We start from the raw sequence: 11,426 nt of genomic DNA, 5'->3' as shown, positions 1-11,426 counted from the left end.
GCCGTAAAATATTCCAGGTGCACCAGAGATGCTCTCACTATGGTCACTTGTTAGCAACTGAATAGGAATTATTAATGTAGTGCATTTTCATATAAATACTTCTTTTAATTTTGGGTTAAAGAGTTTATTTTTTCCACTTGGTTTATGTAAGGTGCCATAGGACAGATCCAAGCAAAAAATGGAAGGTGTACTATAAACTGTTTTTTTCACTGAAAAGTGAAGAGCAGGTTCAAGACCACCTGATGAAACTGAATAGCCACAAGTCTGTGGGGCTTGATGAGATGCATCCCAGGGTCCTGAGGGGAGTGATTGATGCTATTAAGACATATTTGGAAAACCCTGGCAGTCAGGTGAAGTGCTCAGTGACTGGAAAAAGAGAAACATCATTCCTATTTAAAAAAGGGGAGAAAGGACAACCCAGGGAAGAACATACCAGAGACCTTCCCCTTCCTGGAAAGACTGTGGAGCAGATATTCATGGAAAAATGTTAAGCACATACAATACAAGGAGATGACCCAAGACAGCCAATATGGCTTCACTGAGGGCAAATCATGCCTGACCAATGTGGTGGCCTTCCATGATGGAGTGACAGTAACAGTTGACAAACAAAGATTGACAGATGTCAATTACCTAGACTCCCGTAAGCTGGTCCCACATGACATCCTTATCTCCAAACTGAAAACATAGATTTGATGTATAGAATATTCAGTGCATAAGGAATTGGCTGGATGGATGCAGCCAGAGTTGTGGTAAGTGCTCTTATGTCCAGGTGGACGCTGGTGATGTGTTGTGTCCCTCAGGAGCCTGTCTTGGTACCAGGGCCCTTTAATACCTTTATCAATGACACTGTCAGTGGGATTGAGTGCACCCCAATAAGTCTGCAGACCCATGAAGCTGAATGGTGCAGTTGGCACAACAGAAAGAAGAGATCATATCCAGGTGGGCAAACTTGAGAAGTGAGCCCATAGGAACCTCAAGTTCAACAAATCCAGGTGCAAAGTGCTGCACCTGGGTCAAGGCAATGCCAGACGTGAGTCCAGACTGGGAGAAGAATTTTTTGAGAACAATTGAGCTGAGAAGGACTTAGAGAGTTCACTTGCAGCCCAGAAGGCAAATGGTATCCTGGGCTGTATTAAAAGAGGGGTAGCCAGCAAATCAAGGCAGGTGATTATCCCCCTCCACTCTGCCCTCATGGGACCCAAAGTGGAGCGCTGTGTTTTCAGGTATACAGTCTTAGCATAAGAAAGATGTGGACCTGTCAGATAGAGTCCATGAAAATGGTCAGAGGACTGAAGCATCTCTCCTACAAAGGCTGAGAGAACTCAGGTTGTTCAGCCTGGAGAAGAGAAGGTTCTGGCAAGAGCTCATTGAGGCCTTCCAATACCTAAAGGGTAAAAAGAGCAATGTCTTGTATGAGCATATTAGGGATAGGACACGGAGTAAATGGTTGTAAACTAAAAAATTAGATTTAGATTAGAGCTTAGGAAGAAATTCTTTATTTTGAGGGTGGTGAGGCACTGGAACAGGTTGCCCAAAGATACTGTGTATGCCCCATCCCTGGAAAAGGCCAGCCTAGATGGGGCTCTGAGCAATGTGATCTAGTGGGTGTCATCTTGCCCTTGACAGGGAGTTTGGAATTAGATGATCTCTTCCAACCCAAACCATTCTATGCAAAGGGGCATTTCCAGAGAGTGAAACAGCTGTTACCAACATCTGGGTAAGTACACTAGATGTCTTACAGGGCAAAGGTTATTTTGGACTAGCTCTAATATTGAAGGAATGGCTGCAGACATCAGTATTAATGAGACCTTAACTAATACTCACCCACTCTTTTGCAACAGAGGCATTCTGGAATAAGTATGAAAAAGTAATACAGCACAGAGATACTCAAAGGGCTGCTGAAGTTGAGCCAGGATTTCTTGAGGACTCCTGAATCATTATTTGTACAGGATCATGCAAAGACTCTTCCAACCTTTTTGTGGTCTCATGAAAAGTCTAATCATAGATACCATGAAAACTTTTCCATTTCATGAAATATCAAAAATGTTCTATTTTGGACATTTGGTTGACTCAGTGTTACTAGCTTTCCTTTCCTCTCCTCCTTTTTTCCCTGCCCTCTCCATTTAACAGAATCCAATAATTCTTTGTGTAAATGGACGTACTTTGATATTTTAATCAGAATTAATTGCATCTGGATTGCTATCAGTTTCTCAAACTCTCAGGAATTTGCAAAAATTAGCTTATGTTGAAATGTGAGACCAACAAAATGAAATTCTAGAGGAATATGGACTAAACACTGGCTAAATTATGTCAAAATGTCAAGATGTCAAAAATTTCAGAAAACAGAGCACAGAGAACAATGAAGATTTTAAAGTGCACCTGCTTTGCAAGCAAAGTGCAATGGCTCCATGAGGTGAACACTGAGGTCAAAATTTTCATCTCAGGTGATAAAATCTGGAATTTCCAGACTTGGAAACTACCTTCAGCCAAACACTTATGTGGAGGAGGGGATGCTTCAAAACAATTTGTATTGTCTGTGAATGGTTATAGTGTGAAAAACAAAGACACACACTGAGCCGTCAGTTTTGATATAAGCATATTATGCTTAGGTTTCATTACATCATTTACACCATGAGTTTAAATCATGTTGTGTTTGCACAAAGCTCCTCTTGATGTCCACAATTTTGCAGTAAAAGATACAGTTATTAAGGCACTCTTGTTATTATTATTTGAATGATTGCAGTTAACATGGAAATGCTCGTATCTCCCTGTTCTGTTTGGCATCTGTAAAATCCTCCATGCATGGAATGGTCCATTACTATATAAAAGAAAAACTCTTAAGAGGTTCACTGCTTCATGTTCCCTTCTGCCAGTGACCGTTTTCCTTAAACTCAGTATATTAAATGCTTTCTCAACTTACACTTGTGCCCTGAGGAAAGCTCCACGAAAAATAATTGTGTTTATAAACCTAGTGACAGATGTCGGGAATTTATCTCCTTACCATGGCAGGACACGCCCCCTCTATTCTCCAGATGGGGGATTAGCTGGGAAGAAGGAGGGACAGACATCGAGCTACAATGTTTTCTCACTATCTCCCTTAAGAGTTTCGGCTGAAACAAAGGAGGAGATGCAGAAATGGACAGCAGCTCTGCCGTTTGAGGCTCGGAGTTACGGTGCCGCGGGACAAGGGGGACACGACTCCACACCGGAATGACCCGCCCGGGGAAGGCGCCAGCGCCGGCCCGCCCGTTACCCGCCCCCGCCCCCGCCCCCGCCGCGCCCCGCCCGGCCCGGCCCCGCACGCGCCTCAGACGGAAGCAGCCGCCCCTTTCCGGGAACCGGGCCCGGCCGTGGCCCACCCCGCCCCGCTCCGCTCCGCCGGCACTGCGCCTGCGCACCTCGGCGCCTGACAGCGCCCTCCGCCCTCGGGGCGGGGACGGCGGGGCCGCACCCGGTGACGACGCTGCGGCCCCTGCGGCGGCGCTCCCGGCCCCGCCCCACCCCGGCCGGGCCCGCCCTCCGCCCCGGGCCGCGCGCGCGCCGCCGGCCGTGCGCGCGGAGGCGGCGCCAGGGCCTCACCTCGCGCGCTCCGCCCCTCCCCGCGCGCTCCTCGAGCGGGCAGCGGTGCGCGCGCCGCCGGCACCACCGCCGCAGGTGAGATGGGGGCGCGCGGCCGGGCCGGACCGGGCCAGACCAGACCAGATCAGACCAGACCAGGGTGAAGCCGCCGCCACTGCGGCCGCCGGGGCTGGGGCCGGGGGGACCGCAAGGACCCGGCTCCGCCGGCGTCGGGGGAGCTCTCCGGTGTGGGGGAAGCTGCCGTGCGGGCGGGGGCTTCCGGCGGCTCCTTACCCGCCGCTTTGCGCCGCCCGGGAATTAGCGTCGGGGTGCGGCTGCCGCCTCGCCGTCCCCGGCTGGCGGTGTGCGCCTGGCGGCCCCACCCCGGGGTATTGGGGACGGGCGGGCGGCGCCCCGAACCTCCTGCAGGGGCCTGGTGGCCGCTCCCTGAAGGTTACGGGCGTCGACCTTGGCGACCTCCGGCCGCAGCCCGCCCGGGCGCGGGAACAGCGGGGAGGGGGCGGTGGGGCCGCGGCGGGGTCCGGCCGCCTGTTGCGGCGGGGGGCGGGTGCGGCTTCCCGGGGCTGCGGGGCGCCGGCGGGCGCCGCCCGTACCTGCGGAGGGCGGGGCGCGGCCGCACCCTGAACAAAAGGGCCGCGCCCCGGGGCTGGCGGGGAAGGGGGTCGGGGCGCTCGCCCGGCGGGACCGGGCGGCGGCGATTTCTGCCCCGGCTGGGTGCCGGAGACCCTGTGCGTGTGTGTGTCCGCTGCGGTTTCTAGGGTGAGTAAGAACAGGGCTTCTGTAACATTTAATAGCTGCCCGCTTTCATGCGCTGGGCTTTTCTGTAGTCACTGATAACTAGATCTTGTGTTTGCTTGTGACACAAGGAAGAAGTACGAAGTATGCTATTAAGTTCCCCAAATGAAAGAGCCTTTCGATGCTCACCTATTTGGTTAGGCATGCGATTTGGTGTTTGCTGTTGGGTTTCGTTTAAATGGAAGTTAATAGCTTCAGCTCCTCCTTAATTGAGTCTTTAAAATGAAAATGTTAAGTGGGCCATGAGTATCCCGAGAGCCACCTGAAGAGCGATCTGTGTGTTTGTTTTGTAGCATCCCCAAACGGTCCTGGCAGGAAGACTGCCAAAATGTTTTTATTTCATACTCAAAATGACCCTGATATTTTGTTTCATGCTTGCATTTCCAGTTCTTATTGGAAAGAGACTTGCATTCTGCACTGCAAAACATTACACTTCTGTAAGTCCAAGCAATATGTGCCTCTGCTTGGCATTTCAGTTCACATACAGTTTTATGTTCAGATCTCTCCATAACCTATCAGTTGTTCTTTGTCTTTTCCACTGAAAGTTAAACTGAAAAGAGAGGAGTTCCTGAGAGAGGGGCTGCACTGGGAGAAGATCCTGCTCTTCTGTTAGTTTTAAGAGTAATTAGTAGTGATTATACCTGGATTTTTAATTAAAAATCCACTTATTTTTGGCTGACTTGTTAATCTAATAGCATGTACCTCAACATTTAAGTCCTGAGAAACTGTGAGCATTCTTAATAGAGTGAAGAATAACTGCTTGATATGTCAATCTCTGATGTAGATTTAAATCCTTCACTCTCTGCTTGCATGACAGTTTGTCAAATGTTTTTTTGTGGAAGCCTCTAAATGGTGGAAATTTGAGAAATTGATAGTGCTAGTCATGTTTACCCTTTATTCTTTTCTACAGAAATAGGAGAATATGACATAGTGTTGCACAAAAATATCAAAAAAAGCCTTCAGTCCACTGCATGAGAAGTCAGCTGTGAGGTTAAATAAGCTGTGTTGCTGGATAGTGAGTATACTACTCCACTATTGCAAATTCCTTGATCTCAGTCTTTCCTTTTTAGTGCTCTTTCGAATTTGAGTGAGGGAAAGATTACAGACATCCTAAGGTGAAGTATTTTGAGTTGAGTGTTCTTTGACATTGTTGTAATAATGTTGTCTTTTTTTTTTTTTTTGGACCTTAAGGAATCTTTAGCAATGAAAGTGAAAACTGGAATGTGTCCTAGCTGTGTGTCCTTTGTAAACTCTGTCACCTGTGGTCACGTACTCTTAGATAAATAACCCATAGAAATAGTAGCCTAGTGAGGGGAAGGGATGGGCTTGGGGAAGTGGGGCAGGGAGAGATGTGGCTGCGAGGATAAGGCAGTGCTGGATAAAGGTGACCAAGGAGGAGCACAAGACTGTTAAATAAGTGTAGTTGGAGAACTTGCAGTGGTCCATATGTGTTCTGTATTCAGACTGACTTCTAGTTCCCATAAGAACAGTTGTGTTCTTAGCCTCAGTTACTACTAAGTCATGCACCAATATCCCTGTATCTACTTTTTCTGAGGGATTACCCTGAAACAAAGGTGTTCCATCTAAGAAGTGGTTTTGCTCCTGTTAAATTTCAAGTGTATCTGATTTGGAAGAAGATAATTGATGAGGCAAAAGATGCTGCTATCTTAGAAACTGATATATGGCAGTCTCGGATATCAAAGGATACTGTAGATACAGTGTCTTCTTATGTGAAAAGTTGTTTAGGCACTTCATTTCAGCCAACTGACAACAGCATTTTTTTTACTGCAGTTTCACAACTGAAGAAGAAATAATTATATGAGAAAAATCTTTTAACTTTGTGATTAGATTTGGCTGCTTTGCTGTCCTAGCAAGTAGTGTAGGATGTAGTGGTCCTGGGAATCAGTGGCTGATGTCTTCTAGACAGGGAACACCCCACCCCCTTGAAAGTGCTTATAGCCAGCTTCCAGTAAACTTCTAATGGCTCCAAGCTATGGAAATTACTTTGCATCTAAATTGAAATCTGTTTTATGTGAACAAGGTAGTTTGGTAGGCTAGTGACAGCATTCTTGTGAACATATTGTAGGCTGCCTGCCTCAAACACACAATTACAGGACAACCGTGTTAAGCTTCCTTTCTACCTTAGGAAGAATTTATGTGAGGAACCAAGTAAATAGAACAGTTCGTATTATGTATGTCCACTAAATGTTCTGCAAATTTTGCATTTTATAACTTGCTAAGTAGGGAAGAAACTGTTACATTTTATTAGTCTGTTGCAGTACTTAAAATCAGCTCTCAGGATAGTTATAAAAAGTTTTTTTTAAGGCTTACTGTCTGCAGAATCTGAAAATGGTCATAGTCATTGTGGATATAAATAACTTAGAGTTGCTTTATAGCAAATGTACCTTGCAGACTAGGGGACTATTGAATCCTGTTTTGCTACTCGTCCTGTTTTCTTAACTATTGTGAGTCAGAGCACCTAAAGCCCAAGGATTTATCAGTGGTTACAGCTGCTTGTTGAATCACTATGGTAGTTGTGCAAACCATAATCATCAGGTTAGGCTTATAGGTTAGAGCTATAAAAAAAATCTGAAAAAAAAAAATCTGAAAAAAAATCTGTGGTTCCCATAGAAAAAACAGTGAGATTGAAAGGTAGGAATAAGTTGGAAAGAAATGTAGTGTAGATTAGGTAATGCTGCCTTAGAATGAACCAGTGAGAGAATGCATTGCCTTTGCCCAGAGGAGGGGCTTAGTATTTACTAGTCATATTTTGTTTGGGATTCAGTTTGTCTCTGTCAAAATTTCCAGCACCTTTGGGACAATAGATTGGCAACACTGAAGTGTCCAGGCTTTGCACAGAGGGGTAATAATGGAGAAAGGTGTGTTGAAGATGTTAAATGACATGGGCAGTTACTACAGAGAATTCAAAGTAAGCTATGCTGTAATCAGTTTGTAACGGAGAGGAGCCAAGAACGTAAAGAAGGTAGAACAAACAAGAGATGTAGAATTGGTTGCATGGTAACTCAGCAGTTGTTACTTTAGTGGAATTGATGATGCTTATTTTGTGATGTTGGCTCCTTAGTTGAAGTAATTATAATGTACATTGAATTCCTACCAGTAAAGTTCATGCATTGTATGTATGCATAATGCATTGTATTTTTCTCTATAATAGTGTGTTTACATCATTTGATGCAAGAGTGTGGAAATGTCTGTTGCAGTGGCCCACAAGGTTTCATTAAAAATTGGCATGTAAATATACTGTACCAGCAAACAAGTATTTCTGCAAATTATGGAAAATGCTATTTATGAAGGTGCTTTGCACCTGTGCTTAGTAGGTAGGCAGTAGGGATCAGCCATGCATTCAGGCCTTGGTACCTGTTTCATCTTATGGTCTGAAACACTAATTTAATAGCCTTCTGTACTACTGTAAGACTTGATCTTTAACTCCGATCCTTGTTTCTGAGAGTCTGAGAATGCTGTATGCATAGCACCTACATACAGGCAGCCAGAAATGTTTTTGTCAACATGAAATAGATTGCAGTAAACATGGAAGTCTTGTAAAAATGAAACATCTGTGAAGAAAGTAAAAAGCCAACTATGTGTGGAACAGTCCATCTCTTTACTAGTACTCCCATTCAAGCCTGTCAGGCAGTGTAGAGTAAAGGAGGTTTGTCATTTCAAGATGTAGCAGAGTAGTCCTGTTGGTATAGCTGAGTGTCCTGACAAGGCTTTTAACACAGAAGTAGTTAATGCCAGCAACACTTTGCCCTCTGGGATTTATTTCAGATCTCAAAATAGAAGAAATTATACAGACAGGAAAACAATGTTAATGTGCCAGACATTAACATCTGTGGGCATGCTGTGTCAGTCACAAAACCCACACTTGATGGGTGAGGTCATGCAATATGAGATGTTTGAGTAGATGGACCCGAAGGCCTTACTCAAAGCAACTCATCATTAACCATCTGTCCCTGTTACCTTTGGAGATCAAAGTAAGCAAAATCAGTGAATCCAGTCACTGAATCCAAGTGTCTGTGTGTGAAAGAGCTATTTTGGGATGACGCCTCTAAATCATAAAGTTCTTGCACACTTAAACACCTGAATTAATTTTACCTATTTAGTGTAACATGCACATAAGCTTCGTTCCAATCCTCAGAACACTTGTATTTTAAGAAATAACACTGCACACTCATGAGAACTGATTTTTGTAAGGTCAAAATGTATAATGTCCAAATTAAGAGTTCATTGCCATGCTTCAGTGACTGGTCAGTAGAGTCATGACTGGTAGCCTAGTGCAGTTTATCGCAACTTGAAGTCTCTGATTTTTTTAATAAATTAACATTTTTTAAGTTGTTACTGATTTGAAAATGAATGTGAAATTTATTTTGCATTGATGTAGTTTACATATTGAAGTCAATGATACAGCATGGGCCTTTATGAGTGTGATTTATTAAAGCATCTTTCTTTACTGGTCCAGATTGCATATTTTTTGTCTGTTGCTGATTAGACCTGATGGCTTTGAGGTTCCAGGCTTCATATTCAGTAGAAGTAAAGCATATAATAAATCAGGTAAACTTAACCTAGAAAGAAAGCACTGTGTTCGGGATCCCTTCTCTATACAGTCTAGTATTATCACTCAGAATTTAAGGAGCAGATGCATTAGACTAAGTATCAGAAACTGCTTTCAGTTCAGCAAGTTTACCATCTAAAATGTTACTAAATGGTTAGTATTGTAAGGAAGAAAATATAGCTACAGGTAATATTCATCATTAATTCCAGGTCTTCTGGAACATCTCAGAGTACCCTACCCTGTAGGAAGAGACTCACTAATTTGAGATGTGTGAAATGAATAGGAGTACTTGATTGTTTTTCCCTATTTAATGAAGACTGTGTTAAGAAAAATAATGAAAAGGTACTCATGAAGAACAAGAAGGCTGCTCATCTGAATTATTAATTTGGTTTGCATCAGTTTTTGCACTCAATTTTTTTTAGTGTATAGTGTAACATGAAGGACTTTTAGAAAAAAATCATGATAATAACTTGGATCTTAAGTCATGATTTAAACTTTTTATCTTTGTTCTTCTGCTTTTAGGGGAAAATACTCAGTTTGGACCGCTATATATTCCATATCTTAAATGCCTCTGTGCTTTGGTAAGAAATCCCATCGCAGGCATTGCCAACTGGTTTTTCTTGAGTTGAGAGCATGGGAAGTCATAATTTATAGGTTGATGATGCTGGAGAGGTCAGTAGCTGATTCACAAAATATTTTAGGAAGGCATGTGTGTGTGTATACCCATGTAACTGTCTCCCTGTGGATCACTAATTTTGGCCATGTAGTTACTAGTTTACTGATGGGCTTAAAGTGACAATTACATTTAAAGATTGTATAGTGGAGCCACTCACAAAAATGCTGGAATTTCTCGGCTCTTCTTTGCCCCAGAACCAGAGTGAGATATGAAATGTTTCGGTTTGGAATAATTCTGAAACCTTAGGAGGTCTGGATTTTTGAGAAACTTCTTCACTGTCCTGCCTCTTTAATGTTGTTCATTGGATCTTAATGAGAAAGTTGTTTCTTTTTAGGTAACTTTGTTTAGTACATGTTGAACTTCAGTAGAAGAGCATCTTTTTCTAAAAGTTACGTGAAAGTTAAGCTGTATCTGTTGTATTTGCTGTCTTGAGAAGTTTGAATTTTATAGCTCTTGCAGTCAAAGCGGATAGAGGAATGAAGTAAACTAACTTAAATATTCTCTGCAAGATGTATGAGTTAGAACTGAGACCATGTTTATAACAAGCAGAGTTTGTGATTTTTTTCAGATTGGAGTATTTTGAAGAGCATTGTAAAAGCAGCCTTAAGATCTAATGATCTTAAGAGTAGCTTGGAAAATATGAGGAAAACAGTCTGTTATTTGAGGAGTAAAGTTCGTGTAATCTTTCTAATAAGTTTTACTACAGTTTTAGGAGAGAAGAGTTTTTTTTACGAGTATGGGGAAAAATATGTTTCTCTGAGGGAAAACTGAAACAGAAACAATCTTGTAGCCAAGTACTAGGATTTCTTTTAAGATAGTATGAACAATGAAGTACAATATGATAAAATATTGAAACCTAACCCAGTCAGAATGTCATAGATGGTCAGGGGTTTGAAGGAGATATTAAAACTGGAACGTAATTCCAGTTTTACTACAAACTAAGACAAGTCATACTATCATCTATGAACAACAGGAATGGGTTTTAATAATGCTAAGTTTTCCAGACTTTATGCAGGACTCTGACTGCATGTGCATTAAGGTAAAAGAAATAAACCCCTCAAGGAGAAAAGCAGTAAAATTAGCTTCTGACTCTGTGGTGAACTGATGCTAATACAAGTACTGCCACTGGATTGAAAGCTTGCAAGTGACCAGCTGAAAAGAAGGTGTTTTCATAAGTCAGAGGTAGTAAAGGTTTCTTAGGCCAGAGAAAGCCATGCAACATTGAAAAGGTATTAGATCAATTACTTCTCACAAGAATTTGAAAGGTTCTCTGTACAGAAAGGAAAGCAGTTCACACTTGGTACTGTTTAACATTGCAACATGTGTTAAATTAGAATTAAATTAGTTAAATGTTGATAAAGATACTGGATTTCACTGTAGACAGACTTCTGTAGTAGTTTTTCTGTGGAGAGACTGGCCTTTAAAATAACCTGAGTTTGACCACTGCTGGAATGCCTTTAGCTTTTGCATTCCATGTTAGGTCAGAGGAAGAGAGACTCACTTGAGATCCATCCACCTTAATGGTGCCTTTTCTGAGAGTCTTTGCCTTTGGAGTATGATTAAAAAACTAATTTTTGTTTATCAGAAGTTTTTGATAGCTGCTTCACTTGGTTCCCCAGATAGACAGAAATGAATGTTATGCTTGCTCCTGTGTTCTGAAATTGATCTATGATTTTAGCATACGTTGCTTTGGAAAGAACGTTTTTTAGATAGCCTGTTCTGCTAAAACTTGGAACTTATGCACATTCTTGTAAAGTCATTTAACAGTTCCAAGTTACTTTGTGCATTGTAAGAGCTGTAAGAATT

At 42.8% G+C, this 11,426-nt stretch overlaps 1 protein-coding gene across 1 annotated transcript in view; it reads left to right on the top strand.

The window, feature by feature from the left end:
* Positions 1–3,495: 3,495 nt before the first annotated feature.
* Positions 3,496–11,426, top strand: part of RALA (RAS like proto-oncogene A) — a 30,665-nt gene continuing 22,734 nt past the window's right edge. Inside the window, exon 1 of the mRNA XM_071429812.1 lies at positions 3,496–3,654. The gene's annotated coding sequence lies outside the window, so the exon portion shown is untranslated. The remainder of the gene's footprint in view (positions 3,655–11,426) is intronic.

The sequence above is a fragment of the Agelaius tricolor genome, unplaced genomic scaffold (genome assembly GCF_023055355.1).
Source record: "Agelaius tricolor isolate 1412-34295 unplaced genomic scaffold, bAgeTri1.0.p SCAF_6, whole genome shotgun sequence".
NCBI lineage: Eukaryota > Metazoa > Chordata > Aves > Passeriformes > Icteridae > Agelaius > Agelaius tricolor.
This window is presented reverse-complemented; position numbering and strand designations above follow the sequence as displayed.